Source organism: Nycticebus coucang, chromosome 8 (assembly GCF_027406575.1).
Source record: "Nycticebus coucang isolate mNycCou1 chromosome 8, mNycCou1.pri, whole genome shotgun sequence".
Lineage (NCBI taxonomy): Eukaryota > Metazoa > Chordata > Mammalia > Primates > Lorisidae > Nycticebus > Nycticebus coucang.
In genome coordinates this window covers 90,076,147-90,091,613 of record NC_069787.1, presented here as the reverse complement: position 1 = coordinate 90,091,613, position 15,467 = coordinate 90,076,147, and the positions used below count along the sequence as shown (strand labels likewise).

At 44.1% G+C, this 15,467-nt stretch overlaps 1 long non-coding RNA gene across 4 annotated transcripts in view; it reads right to left on the bottom strand.

Moving 5' to 3' along the window:
• The window catches only part of LOC128591738 (uncharacterized), a 65,925-nt gene extending 51,292 nt beyond the window's left edge, over positions 1–14,633 (bottom strand). The window contains exon 1 of one of the 4 annotated variants that reach the window (XR_008381640.1): positions 13,219–14,633. This is a non-coding gene — a long non-coding RNA (uncharacterized LOC128591738). The remainder of the gene's footprint in view (positions 1–13,218) is intronic. The other 3 variants (XR_008381643.1, XR_008381642.1, XR_008381641.1) reach the window with 3 other exon arrangements.
• Between the last annotated feature and the right edge of the window lie 834 nt (positions 14,634–15,467).

Sequence of the window (15,467 nt, the reverse complement as noted above, 5' to 3'; positions counted from 1 at the left end):
GGAGGCAAAAGCCTTTCCTTATGTGAGAGACAAGAATTTGCCACCCCTTTGGCATAAGAATTGTTGAGCTGAAGACAATTAAGAAGCCATTGTAGGAAAATGCTTTGCCTTCCTTCCGTTTGCATAAAAGCAGGGCACAAATTCACCAAGACAAAGGGGATCCATGTCCACCCCTTTCTACCAGGGAAAACAAGGGTTAACCACTGTGGACAACTTTAGACCTAGCTGACCTGAAGATGGTGCCAAGAAAATCTATACTAACAGGCTTTATGAATTAGCCTTTAACTCCATTTTTTCACCTTCTCACACGTTGCCACACCTAGAAATTTAAAATCCTTTCCTTTGTCTTGTCATTTCTCTATAAATGTACGATTCTTTATTGAAGATGCTATATAAGCTGGAATTCAAAGCTAACTCTTTGATGACATATTCCCTGGGTATCTCCTGTGCACACAAGAAAGGCACATGTTAATAAACTTCTGTTTATTTTTCTCTTATTGATCTGTCTTTTGTTACAAGAGTCTCTTCCAACTAAGAATTCATGAAGTTTGAGGAAAATATTATTTTTAACCTCCAACACTTTAAGAATAAAAAAGCTAAGACAGATTCCTAATTTTATATTAGCTGACCAATTGCTCTTCATTTCAGCTGGCAAAAGTAAAGAACTATGCAAATCAGAGTTAGAAGAAATGTTAAAGGTTATCTAGCGACCAACTCATTCATTTTACAGATAAAGTAAATGAGGCCCAGTCCAAAGAAGGATAACTGGGAAACATGTTCCTTTTCCTTCCAGAATCAGATGTTTCAGAAGTCTTTCTCACTGTCTTAAAAAGACAATGCAGTTGGGCGGCGCCTGTGGCTCAGTCGGTAAGGCGCCAGCCCCATGTACGGAGGGTGGGGGGTTCAAACCCGGCCCCGGCCAAACTGCAACCAAAAAATAGCCAGGCATTGTGGCGAGTGCCTGTAGTCCCAGCTGCTCGGGAGGCTGAGGCAGGAGAATTGCTTAAGCCCAGGAGTTGGAGGTTGCTGTGAGCCATGTGAGGCCACGACACTCTACCGAGGGCCATAAAGTGAGACTCTGTCTCTACAAAAAAAAAAAAGACAATGCAGTTGACATTTCTACAAATAATAACTGAGGAACACCTGCAACACATGTACTTCTAATAATGAAGATCAAAATGCCTTATACTTAAAACGAAAAAAGTCTAGTGTCAAATCATGTCAATATATCCTTGATGAACTTACATTTTCAATTACATTTTACTTAAGCAACATGGAAAACAAGGACCTTTTGAAACAAACAAAAAAGGCCTTTGTCTTTGGTGCTAAAATGTCAATCTAATTTATTTTCTCCAGGACAAGGACATCAACTTTTAAGATGAAAATTTACACTTGCTACAATAGCTGCCAGCATAGATTTTGCTCACAAATATACTAAGGTGTTTCTAGTTCTCTTCAAATTCTTGCCAAGAGTTGAGTAATAATTGAAAATGGCATCACATCTGATTTTTTTCTGCATGAAGAATTTTAGCACTGGTGACACTAAGCTATGTGGTATTTATTCTGCTGGACACCCAGTTCAATTCATTTAACTCAATTCATTCTTACTGAGTATCCACTATATGTAAGACACTGCTGTGTGCTAATGGAGAAGAAGTTGCCCTGTAAACGACTGGAGTGAGAGTTCAGACACATGGTGGGCAGGGAGGGCCAGGAGGTCACAATTCTGAAAAAGCTGGGGGAAAGTGTGGGGAAAACTCGGACATTGGCCTAAAGAATTTAAGAAGACACCATTGACTATTGTAGCAAAACCAAAAATAAATAAATCAGACCTGATCAAGTTAAAAAGCCCCTGGACAGCTCTTTCTAGCCAGCGCAGAGCGGTGGGCATCTCTTGGGACAACTGGCACACGCACCGCAAGCCCGGGGCAAGAGAAAGCCCTACCACAAGAAGTGGACGTGTGAGTCGGGACGCCCCGCAGCTAACACTAAGATTGGCCCCGCCGAATATATACCCTCTGCGTTTGGGGAGGTAACAAGAAATACCGTGCCCTGAGGCTGGACGTGGGAACTTCTCTTGGAGCTCAGAGTATTGTACTAGGAAAACAAGGATCATTGATGTTGTCTACAATGCATCCAATAATGAGCTGGTTCGTGCCGAGACCTTGGTGAAGAACTGCACTGTGCTTATTGACAGCACACCGTACCAACGGTGGTATGCACTGCCCCTGGGCCGCAAGAAAGGAGCCAAGCTGACTCCAGAAGAAGAAGAGATTTTAAACAAAAAACGTTCAAAAAAAATTCAGAAGAAATATGATGAAAGGAAAAAGAATACCAAAGTAAGCAGTCTTCTGGAGGAGCAGTTCCAGCAGGGCCAGCTTCTTGAGACAGAGTCTCACTTTATCGTCCTCAGTAGAGTGCTGTGGCATCACAGCTCACAGCAACCTCCAACTCTTAATCACTTAAGCGATTCTCTTGCTTCAGCCTCTGGAGTAGCTGGAACTACAGGCGCCCGCCACAACACTCCTCTATTTTTTGTTGCTGTTGCCACTGCTGTTTCAGCTGGCAGGGGCCAGTTCAAACCCGCCACCCTCGGTATATGGGGCCAGCACCCTACCCACCTACCCACTGCTCCACAGCCACCGCCCAGCATTGACCAATTTCTTTTTTTTTTTTTAAAGACAGAGTCTCTCCATAGAGTGCTGTAGCATCACAGCTCACAGCAACCTCCAGCTCTTGGGCTTAGGTGATTCTCTTGCCTCAGCCTTCCAAGTAGCTGGGACTACAAGCGCCTGCCACAACGTCCAACTATTTTTTTTGGTTGCAGTTTGGCCGGGGTGGGTTTGAACCTGCCACCCTCGGTATATGGAGCCGTTGCCCTTCTCACTGAACCACAGACGCTCCCGACCTATTTCTTTAAGTAGAGGCTGAAACTTACAAGGCAGAAGACAAGACTCTTAAAGATCATTTTACAACTCCAATCTAGTGCTCTGTGGGCCTTTCTCAACTGAGTGCTCCATAGCGCTGCAAGTCCACTTTATCCAAGTCCGATAAAGTAACTGTGGAGAAGGACTGTGCTTCCACCTATAAACTGTCCTTTTTTCTGCTGTTTGGTTGGTGGGAACAGAGAAGGCACCTGTAAGCCCAGACATTGAAGATTTAGGGTGGGTAGTGTATGACTCCCATCGCATGCGAGTTTAATCAGGGCAGATTCCCAAAACTTCATTTTATTCTACTGTGTGCCTGCCAATTCAATTTCTAAATAATTATAATTCACAAGTAATAAATGAATACGTATATTCTCATTGTAAAAAAAAAAAAAAAAAGCCCCTGGACAACTAAGGACACAATCAACAAAGCAAATAGACAACCTTCTTCCTTGCAAAGTGCTCTGCAAAGAAAAAAAAGAAGACAACCTTTGGAATGGGGGAAGATATTCTCATGTTACAAATCTGACAAAGGACTAATAACTAGAATCTACAAAGAAGTCAAGCAAATCAACAAGAAAAGAGCAAACAACTCCATTAATCACTGGGCAAGAGGCCTGAACAGAATGTTTTCCCAAGAAGACAGATGAATAGCCAACAAACATAGGAAAAAATGTTTGCCATCCCTAATCATCAGAGAAATGCAAATCAAAACCACTTTGAGTTATCACCTAACCGCAGTGAGAGTAGCCCCCATCACAAGATCCCAAAGTGGCAGATGCTGGCCTGGGTGCAGAGAGAGGGGAACACTTATGCACTATTGGTGGAACTGCAAACCAATACAGCCCTTTTGGAAAGAAGTATGGGGAATCCTCAAAGAGCTAAAAGACCTTCCATTTGATCCTGCAATTCCATTACTAGGTATCTGCCCAGAAGGCAAAAAAAAAAAATTATTTTATCATAGGATATTTGCACTTGAATGTTTATAGCAGCTCAATTCATAATCACAAAGATGTGGAAACCACCCAGTATCCATCAACACATGAATGAATTAATAAACTGTGGTATATGTATGCTATGGAACACAATTCAGCCATAAAAAAAAAAAAGATGGAGACTTTGCATCTTTCGTATTTACCTGGATAGATTTGGAGAACATTCTCCTAAGTAAAGTCTCTCAGGAATATCAAAGCAAGCATCCCATGTACTTAATACTGTGTTGAAACTAGTACATCAACAACTACAGGCCCACGCAAGAGAAAAACACAATTAAATTTAAGAAGGGGGTGGAGGGAAGAGGAAAGAATTTGGTAAATTCTCACCTAACAGGTAGAATGCAGCGGTATATGGCGCACTACCTGGGTGAAGGACTTGACTGCAACTCAGACTTTACTTTACAACTGCCCACAATGCAACCTAATCATATGTACCCTCATATTAATCAAAAAATTTTAAGAAATCTACTTAACATAAGAAACAAAAACCAAACCTTAGGTAGCAGCATCTGTTCATTAAAGGAGCATGGCACCAAGCCAGAGGCCTGCTGTCTCCTTTCCATTAGATGTTTTCTTGAGCTGTTGACACCTCTAAACTAGAAGAGGAAGGAATGCAGGGCTGAGGCTGGAGGGGTGGTAATAAAATGTGAGGAGGATGTTTGGCCAATATGTATTCAGTTTTCCCAACTTGGAGCTTTTGTTTCTAGCTCTGCTCCCAGGGCAACAGACCACACTGTAAGTTACTACATTAGCAAACAAGCTACATAATCTATAAACTAAAACGTATTGCAATGGTTTCCCAGTGATGTTCTTTACTAACTTTCATTTTGGATACTGAAAAAGAAAGGTATGCCCTCCCATCATGGCCCTCAGGGTGCTGAAGGCCACAGCAGCCAAAGCTTACAACAGATTTTGCATCTGTAAGAGATAGACTCACCTCAACAATAACCTTAAGCCCAAACCTCTGCATAGAGAACTGCTGTTCCTGTAGGAGCAGAAGCCTGCTGTTATATCTGAAGGGGACAGGAAATTTAGGTCACCAGGGAATAAAAAGAAGCAAACAGGCTCCGTAGGGGAGGATGGCACTCTCGGGCATTCTTGATCCAGCTCATCATACACAGTTTGGCATCTCTAGGATGTTTTAGTCCCATCTCAGCCATCTGAATTGACATTTTCTGGGTCCCTCTTCCTACATTCTTTGAGGGTTCAAAGTCAAGAAAAGGGTTTTGAAGATAATGGCTGTGCTAAGGATGAGCTTCTGTACAACGCACACTGTCCCCTGGGCTCTAGCCCCCCTGGACGCAGCCTCCTGGAGATGCCAAGTGATGAGGAAAGGAGAAGGGAATCAGTGAAATGCCCCTGGCAAATTCCCACATAATGGCTCATGCCACAAGCTCAGTCCACATTAAAGGACTGCTGGTGCTCAGGGGACATCATTTCCCAGACATCTCCAAGGTATACTCCAGAAGTCCCTATCCAAAGACCCTAAGTGGCCCCAGCCTCTCCCAGACCTGGCTTCTGCTGATAAGGTGAAGCTCTGGGTGCTGTGATGCAGGGCCCTCAGGCCAGACTCACCTGGGGGCTTCCAGCCACCTTGTCTCCCATCTCCCTTCTTTTCATCCTGCCTTCCACTTCCAAGCCATGATTCTCAACTATGTTTAAAATCGAGCAGGGAGAGGACAACCTGGCAAAAGATGCTTGGACTGGAGCTGTGCAGGGAGTGAAAAGATCCTGGAGAAAGAAGGTACTGGCGCTAGAGAGGGCATGGAGTGGGGGGTATGGAAGGAGGTGGGGAGGACAGGGCCACGGAGGCCAGGGCAGTCGTGGAGAGCCCGAGTCCCAAGTTGGCAATGTATTAGCCTCTTTAGCCCAGGCTGGCCCAGCCCTACACATGGCCCGAGGACACGGTGTGTCAGAGGCTGAGAGCTGGGCACTGTGGGGGGGACTGTGAGGCGCTAGGCAGCAGGGAACCCAGGGCCCTCCCTCATCAGGACCCAAAAGCCCATTAAAACCAGATTTGAGGCCACCAACTGATAGCAAGAACCTGCTAAAACCCCAAGTGAGGACAGAGGGGAGTGGAGACTGAGCCCCCTTTATTCACACTGCACTAAGGGCTTACCAAGTAAGTTTCTGGTTGACGTTTTCACCCATAAAAGCAAAAACAGTTTGCTCTATCACACACCCCATATCATGGTTTTGACCTGCTTTTTCTTTTGGCACATGCATTTCCCCACTTAGGACCCTACAGGCCTCCCACAATTAGAGGACACAGCTGCCAACGTTAGCAGGGAGGTAGGAGAGTGCCGCTTACCAGCTGTGCTGCCAGGACCATTACCCCACAGGCAGCCTCGCTGCTGCTCCTGCCCTTGCTCCCCAGAAGTACAGAAAACCGTCCAGGCACCTTTCTGTCTTCTCCGCTTTAATTTCAGTCCTTCTAGATCTAGTTACTTCTAGAAGAATTAGTTTTCCTAACTGGTACACTCTCATTTCCACCCACTAGTTAAAAAGTTAAGGTGTTGGGCTGGTGCTCCCACCTGTAATCCCAGCACTTGGGAGGCCAAGGCAGGTGAATTGCCTGAGCTCATGAGTTCGAGACCAGCCCGAGCAAGAACGGGAGCCTCGTCTCTAAAAAATACCTGGGCATTAAAGAAAGATGGAGACTTTGCCTCTTTCATGTTTACATGGATGGAGCTGGAACATATTCTTCTTAGTAAAGTATCTCAAGAATGGAAGAGAAAGTACCCAATGTACTCAGCCCTACTATGAGACTAATTTAGGGTTTTCACATGAAAGCTATAACCCAGTTACAACCTAAGAATAGGGGGAAGGGGGAAAGGGAGGGGAGGGAGGGGGGAGGTGGGTAGAAGGAAGGGGATTGGTGGGATTACACCAGCGGTGCATCTTACAAGGGTATATGTGAAACTTGGTAAATGGTCTGTGAAGCTAGTGAATGATGCCCCATGATCATATCAATGTACACAGCTATGATTTAATAAAAAAAAAAAAATACCTGGGCATTGTGGCAGGTGCCTGTAGTCCCAGCTACTAGGGAGGCTGAGGCAAGAGAATCGCTTGAGCCCAAGAGTTGGAGGTTGCTGTGGCTGTGACGTCACGTCACTTTACTGAGCGTGACATAGTGAAAGATGTCTCAAAAAAAGAAAGATGTGGGGAGTCTGAAAAAAAATTAAAGTGTTAACTTTAGTCTGTTTAAATCTCTGCAAGGTGACTCTCACTGTTATTTTTCCTCCTGAAAAACCTGTACATTTCTGACATGGTCGCTGCTCGGAGGACCCAAGGTGGAGACTTGGGGGGAGTCTCACACAGGCTGCTGTGAGGCTGAGACGGGTACGTGCCAGGGAGTCTTCTCCTTGTTAGCTCCCTTCTAACCCACAAAGGAAGGTAAGGGGAACACTTGTCCGTCTGTGGCTTGCTCTTGAGCCAACACGCAAAGGTGGAATTCTGGAGCCCATTCCTAGAGGTAGACACCCCCCTCCTGCCCTCCCAGCCCTCATCTGCCCAGTCTCGCTGCCCTGCTAATCCTGGTGCCTCCCCACATCGCTCTTCCCTTGGAAGGGGATCAGACAGAATTCACAGTTGGGATGAGGTTGGTCTTTTCTTGTCTCCTATTTCCAGCTTTGTTTCCCTCTGATGTTCTTAGCTTCTCTCTCTCTCCCTGACATGACCGGATTTTTCCCTCTCAGTTTGTTTCCTCACTTCTCAGAACCTCCAGCCTTTCCTCAGCCTGCCAGCTTCTCCCACCCATGTGGCAAGTGTTTTCTGGGTGCCAGCCACTGTGTGTGATTCCTCCCAGTCTTGATTCATTCAGAACTTATTTTATAGGTTAAATATATTTCCACTTTGCGAATGAGGAGGACTCTGCATGAATCGTTCAAGGTCACAGAGCAACTACAGCGGAGTTGGACCTCTGGTCAGGAGATTCATCCACACATCAGCTGTATGTCCTAAAATCTTTTCTCTTCCTCCTGGTCTTTTGGTCTTTAATTTACTGTCTTTTTCTTTCCTAGGATGAATCCAGCACCTTGGAGACTGATCCAGGAGCTAAAGTCACTAAACAGGCCAAGCCCTGACCACCAACTGTCTATGCCCCATGGCACTAGGGCAAGAAAGAAGACTGTGTGATGGGCACCTCAGTAAAAGGTGTTAGAAGGGGTTTGTAATCGAATCTGGGTGTGTGTTAAGCGATTTGGGAGAATCTCAAGGAAGCAGGGTTTTGCCCTGGATTGCATGCTGTCAGGAAACAGGATCAATACTATGACAGCAGATCTTATTTTTATATGGTACAGCTCAGCTAACGCTGTGATCAATTAAAGAAACAGCAAGCAGTCACCCTTGTTAGGTGAGGCTTGGGTGTTTGGTGATTCTCATGTTTTGCACAGTGACCTTGTTTTTGTCTGTACTCACACAGGATTACAGAATGGTCTTCTTTTTGTCAGCCCCTGTCTAACATTGGTGATCCATGAGATTGGTTGGCTTGACAGAACATTGCAGCCCAGCTCTGAGCACCTGGCCAGTCGGAGCCAGCTGGCAGGGACTGCTCTTCTCTTTCTCATTACAGGGCAGAGCCTTGTTCTAGCCTTCTCTACATCCCAGTCCCGTATCTTCATGTTGGAATAAAACTGTCACATTTCAAGAGGAAGAGGAGGAAAAATGGACAAGAATAGGAGGGGGGTTGGTTTGGGAGTAAGGGGTGAAATAGCTTAGAGCAGTCAAATCCCTGTCACCAAATAGATCCAGGGTTCCAGTCCTCTATCTAGATAGAATGGGATTCAAAGCTGTGTTAAGAAAAGGAAAAAGGAATTAAGATTTGTGTGCTAGTGTCTTCTATATCATCTAAGGAGGTTCCAGGCAGAGGGGTGGGGAAGGCTTTTCCTTATACAGATAATTCTCACTTAGAAATTCAATCCATTCTTAGGAGAACACATCTAAAGGAAAAGAGGGTAATTGTACATTCTGATTTTCTGGTACATCCTTGACTTTAAGTGATAAAATTATTCAATTACTTAGTAGTAGTTTTGTTGTTATGTAGTTTTGCTACATATTATACTGTTTTGTATAATTTTATTTTACAAAACATTACTGTATGTCCTCTGAGAAGCAGACAACAAAATGGGATTTGAAGCATAAAGGATGTTTTGGGGGAAATATCTGTGCAGCCAGTGTTTGAGGGAGCAGAATTAGGCAGGGTGAGCTGTCCACAATATAGATCCCACACCCCTATAAAGGAGAGGGCAAGATGGTTGGGGCAGGGGGTAAAAGCTCAGACTACAGCACAGTTCTGTGAACATCTAGGCAGGTCTCTGGGGAGTCCCCCAGCTAAAACTCCCCATGAGAACAGTCTCACTCAGCTCGGCGCCTGTAGCTCAGTGGTTAAGGCATTGGCCATGTACACCTGAGCAGGCAGATTCAAACCCCGCCTGGGCCTGCTAAACAACAATGACAACTACAACAAAAAAATAACCTCGCATTGTGGCAGGCACCTGTAGTCCCAGCTACTTGGGAGGCTGAAGCAAGATAATTGCTTAAGCCCAAGAATTGGAGGTTGCTGTGAGCTGTGATGTCACAGCTCTCCACAGAGGGCCACGTAGTGGGACTCTGTCTCAACAAAAAAAGAGAGAGGGAGAGAACAGTCACACTCATAGGGCAGAAAGAGGTCAGTAGTAATGCCCCTACCATGCTCAGGCATTGCCCATATGCAGCCAGGGAAAGTCTGGTCTAGGATCCCCAGCAGTGGCAGCCAAGGCTGTCAGTCAACTCTCCTCCTTGCTGCAGGTTCTGTTAAAGCCATCTGAGGGGCACTCTCTGTGGCCATGTGCTTCCTTGGTCACCAGTTCCTTTCTCTCTCTCTCTCTCTTTCTTGTTTATTTTTTGAATCACTGTATCAGTTCAAGTCCTCAAAGAAGCATAGGCCCAAGATGGGATTAAACATATGAGAGATTTATTAAGGGAAATTCCGTAATAAAGAGGAAAAGAGCAGGAAGAAATCCTACCCTGCGGGTGAATAAATAAATTCACCCGAGAGGGTTTTTTTGTTTTTTTGTTTGTGTGTTTGTTTAAGCCTTTATTGTATATCCTGAATTTTGATTTGGAAAACAAGGTTTCCTTATGTCATGTTAAGTGACAGAAACTGGGTTCTCAGACTGAGAGTGATTTTGCCCTCCAGGGGATAACTGTGAGCTATGACGCTAATGCACTCTACAGAGGGCAGTAACTGCAAGTTGGCCTTTACAGCTGGAGTGGGGTACTGCTGACACCTAGTGGATGGAAGTCAGCAATGCTGCAAAATGCCCCGCAAGGCACACACAGCCCCACAACAAAGAACTGTCCTACCTAGAATGGCAGTGGTGGAGAGATTTCCCAACTCTGAGTTGCTGATCCTCCCAGTCCTCTTACAAGGAAGCTGGCAGCAGAGGTGACATACCTGGGTACTGAGGAGTGTTCATGTTCTAGACAGGTTTAGTGAAGAGGCCTCTAGAACTGGGATCATCCCTGCACTGCCCCAGAGCAGCAGGGTGTCTCCTAGTCATAAACCATTCACAGAAATTAGGGATTCTGCAGAACAGCACCCTCTTTCCTGTTCAAACGGCGAGTTTTGGTTTATTTAATGAATGCCCCAATAGATTTCCAAAGATGTAACTAAAACATGCATGCACAAAATCCCTTATGTAAATTACGAAAGCTATCATGTCAGAAAGTAAACTTGATCCCACGAGATAAGCTTTCCATGCAGTCACATCTGAGAGAGATGTACCATTGTATTTGGAATGTAATTTGACAATGACCTAACCTATCTTCTTAAAATCTACTGAGTTGGGGGGATCATCAGTAAAAATTTAAAAAACAAAAACAAAAAAAAAACATTGGATGAGGTCAGTCATGGTGGCTCACACCTGTAATCCTAGCACTGCTGGTCTAGGCAGGAGGATCCCTTGAAATAAAGACTTTGGGCCAGCCGCCGCCGTCGCTGTCTAACGCCAGCGCCACCTCTAGCTCGCCGAGCTCCAGCCCAAGAAGGGGGCTAAGTAAGGTGGTCTTTATACCATGGCTCTTACAAATCAGACTGCCTGCAAATCCACCTGTGGTAAAGAACCCAGGAAGCAACTGGCTACAAAAGCCACTGGCAAGAGTGCGCCCTCTACTGGAGAGGTGAAGAAGCCTCACTACTACAGGCCTGGTACCCTGGCACTCCGTGAAACTAGACGTTATCAGAAGTCCACTGAACTTTTGATTCGCAAACTTCCTTTCCAGCGTCTGGTGGGGGAAATTGTTCATTTATTTCTTTCTCTTTATTTCTTTCTCTCTCTCTCTTCCCTTTTCTACAAAATCATATAAAACAAAAACTGCCTGTAGTCCATTCATGACAGTCTTTTGAACTGAATTAGATTTTGTTTCCTGCTGGGACTACGAGTTATGGAGGGTGTGACTAACTCTCCAAGGGAGCAGAGGGTTCAATTCACAAGATTCAGCCAAGGTCTGCCATAGTTATGCTCTATGTCTTTTGACTCAGATCCAGCAATCAATGATTCTACCATTTAGAAATAGGCAGATAGGAAGCTGCAACACCTTCTAGGTCCAGGCTCTTCAAGAAGGGGGCTGACCTATTGAAAAAGCTGATCCCCAAACTAAGCTGAGACAGCCATTCTTAGGAAGTAGTTTTTTGAGAATAGATCACAACTATGGCCCAAGATGAAGGAGGAACGAGGGGGGTTGGGAGAGGAGGGGGGAGGTCAGATCAAGGGAAGGTGAATGGTGGGATCATACCTATGGTGCATAACGCAAGGGTACATGTTGGATCTATTAGTATAGAGTATAAATGTCTTTACACAATAATTAAGTAAATGAGATGAGGTATATATTAACCAGTGTGATGTAAGCGTTCCTAATTCTATATGAAATCAGCACACTATGCCCCATAAATGCATTAATGTATACATGATCTATGTGTTTATGATTTAATAAAAAAAAACATTCAGGGAAAAAAAGGAAGCAGTTTTTCAAAAAGGAACTAGAGTTTGACCCAGTGCACAATTGAAAACACTCTTTCTCTACTGAAAAACTCATGGCTGCAAGCTTTTGGGGACCAGATGAATAGTCATTATTCTTTCCTCAGGAACTTTTAATTCTCTTGCCTCCTAGTTTCCAGTTCCTTCCAACAGTCAAGCTTTGAATCTGCAATGACTCCATGGCACTAACTTCTGGTTGGCTACCATTTGCCCCTTCCTTAGAGAAGTTTAATTTTATTGGGGATGTCAATGTACCTACCTAAAACACTGTACTTCTCAGCCTTTTTTGCAGGTAGGTACCAGAAAAGTTTTGGTCTATGAGGCAATATAAGGAAGTCTCCTTAAAGGAAACAGACTGGGTATTTTTTGCCCATTCTCCCTTTCCTTTACTTAATGGCTGAAATGTGGATAATAATGGCTAACTCTCCAACAGCCATTATGGATCCTGAGGTGACCTCAAGAATGGAAGCCCCATTCTTGGTAGAGAAGGGAAGTAGAAGGAAACTCAATATCCTCTATGACCACAGAGTTGCTCTGCAAGCATTGGACTACCCACCTCAAGGCATCTGTCTTGCTAAGAACTCTGTTATTGGCCAGGCTCAGGTTCAGATAATCCCAGCACTATGGGAGATCCCGGGCAGGAAGATCACTTGAGCTCAGGAATTCAAGACAAGCCTGAGCAAGAGCGAGACTCCATCTCTAAAAATAGCCAGGCGTTGTGGCAGGCACCTGTAGTCCCACCTACTCGGGAGGCTGATGCAAGAGAATCACTTGAGCCCAAGAGTTTGTTTGAGGTTGCTGTGAGCTATGACACTATGGCACTCTACTGAGGTTGACAAAGTGCGATTCTGTCTCAAAAGAAAGAAAAACACAACCTTGTTATTTTGCATTTTTCATTATATCCAACTAAATCTAATCCTAACTAAAAAACATGCCCACTTCCTACTGAAATTAACCAATTACAGTAAGTTTTCAAGTCCACCCTCTCTACTTCCTTTCAAAATCAATATAAAACAATAACCAATCCAATTGTCACCAAACCTGGTCAGTGTGGATGGTACCATTGCTCAAAGATTAGAGTAGTAGGAATTTACTGAGGCAGATCAAGTAGAAGAGATGTACAAGGGCTAAGGGGCTTCTTCCAAAATCCTAACCTAGCAGCAGTGTTTTTCAATCTTTTTTATCTCACAACACACTTCAACCTACAGTTAAACTTCCGTGGCACACTGAAATTATGTTCATTTTTAAAAAGTAAAAAAAAAGGAATATACTTACTGTGCTTTGAACTTCTTTCAAAAACAATTTAATTAATGATCTTTAAAAATATTCGCAGCACACCTAAGATCCTCTCACAGCACACCAGTAGGCCATGGCCCACCAGCTAAAAATCACCATTAGTAGGCAGCTGGCTTCCCCCGAGGCAGTTGTTCTCAGCCACTACTTCTTGGAATCACCTGGAGTGCTTTAAACACTACTCGTGCCTGATTCTTCCCCCAGACATTATGATTTAATTGGTTTAGCGTGCAGTCCGGGCACTGAGGTTTTTTTTAAAGTACATCAGGTGATCCTAATATGTGGCCTGGGCTGAGAACCCTGATCTAACCATTTGGCCTGATCCGTATTAATTCAGAGCCAACTGTGTTGCCTGATTATCTTCCCAAGAGAATTATCTTTCTTGTGTAATAAGAAACTAGGTCACAGCTGAGCTCACTGTATTTTTTCTTTCCTACCCAGGTAAAGGTCATGGTTTTTTATTATCATTTATGTAGAATAGTTTTACTTCCAAAGCTTATTTTGTGCAGTAACATTGGTTTATGATCTTTATGATCATTTGTCAAGCAGCAGGACAGAGCCTTTAGTTAAGTTTAGTAGGCAACAGCAATGGAAGAAAGCAATAAGCCCACTGTACAACTCAGGAAGCAGCCTCAGAAAGAGCGATTCTGAGGGTGGGTCAGCCTGGCCCCCGGTGTAGGGTCTGCCCCTCACCTCCCAGTGCACATCTCATCACCCTCAGAAAGCTGAACTGCCTGATGGAAGCAGAGTAGATGATACCCTAACAGATACAGACAGGTGTAGATTGCAGGCCCTTCCCTGCTGCCTTCACTTATGGCCGTGGAGAAAATAATTCATAGGTGATTTGAAGAGACTATGGTAACCACAGATAAGCCAGTCATGGCTGGCTTGAGAGGCTAAGAAATTTGTCTTCAGCTTCTATGTCTGTGAGCTTGGCTCTGACCCTCCATTCCCACATTTTTTTCAAACCATGAAGCTGAAGAAACCACAGTTCAAAGATTGTGACTTCCCTGGGGCCACAGGACTAAAAGGTGGCAGAGCTGGAATCCAAGTCCAAAGGTTTCTTCCTGACTCAGTGTCACGGCTGTTGAATAACTGCAACCCGATTTAAGGGTTTTTTTGGTCAAGAAAACCCTAGAGATTAGAGAGAACCCTGGTTTCCCAACTTGCCCTTGACCTAGCTATTTGGCTTGCCTGTCTTCATCTGAAAAACATTGGGATTTTGCCCAATTCTTAATTAAATTATTTTCCCAACAGTGCAAAGCAAGAGAGCTACTCTCAGGGGCAAAATCATCCCCATCTCTTTGACTCTCTGAGCTTCTTAAATTGCCATGTGTCCCTCCAGGTGGTGAATAGCTCCAGAGCCGGCTCCAGGGAGAGTGTTCAAAGCAAGGTAGGCACTCCATAGTTAACTAGTTGGCTATTTGGATAGATTTAAACAAAGATTCTTTCTACTAATAAAGTGAAACTCTCTTAATGTGACCTTGGCTGGCCACTTAACCTCCTGGTGCCTCAGTTTCTTCATCTTTGAAATCTGGCCATGTTCTCACCTTGCATAAAACAATAGTGCATTCTAGTGGAGAGAAGGATTGTTTTGTAGGTTGTGCCATGATTTTCAGCTTGAAATATTCCCAAATCATGTTCATGAATAACTCACCCATGAAAAGCAGGTGAAGTAGAACCTAAAATTAGGCCTTAGAAATAGCCCTAAAAAACATGGGAGGAGAATGTGTTTTTATAGGATTCTTAGCATTGATCACTAAGACACACCAATATACATCACTACCAACCCTTCTTTACAAATCTTTCACAATCGCATTGTGAAAATCTGCAAACTTTCTTCAAGATTCTGAAAGGACTGAATGTGTACAGCAGATGGTATGTGGGCTTTGGAACGCAACAGACCTGTGCTGAAATTCCAATTCCATCACGGAATGTTCTCAAGAAAAGTTATCTTTATACCTCATTTTCCTCAATTATGAAATAGATTTGGTAATACCTCCCTCCTGGATTTATGAATAATAAATGAGATAATTTCTGGGTTGTTGCCCAGATCATAGTAAGAGGCTTTTGGGTCAGCATGAACATAACCATCACCTTTTTATCTATGTAAAGCCAAACTCAAAGGAAGAATTACCACCTGGTGATCTAAGGCATCACAAGAGCAATGTTTTCAAATGAAGCAAAGAGAAGGGTGTGTGTGTGGGTGTAAGGAAGATCACTTTCCATGG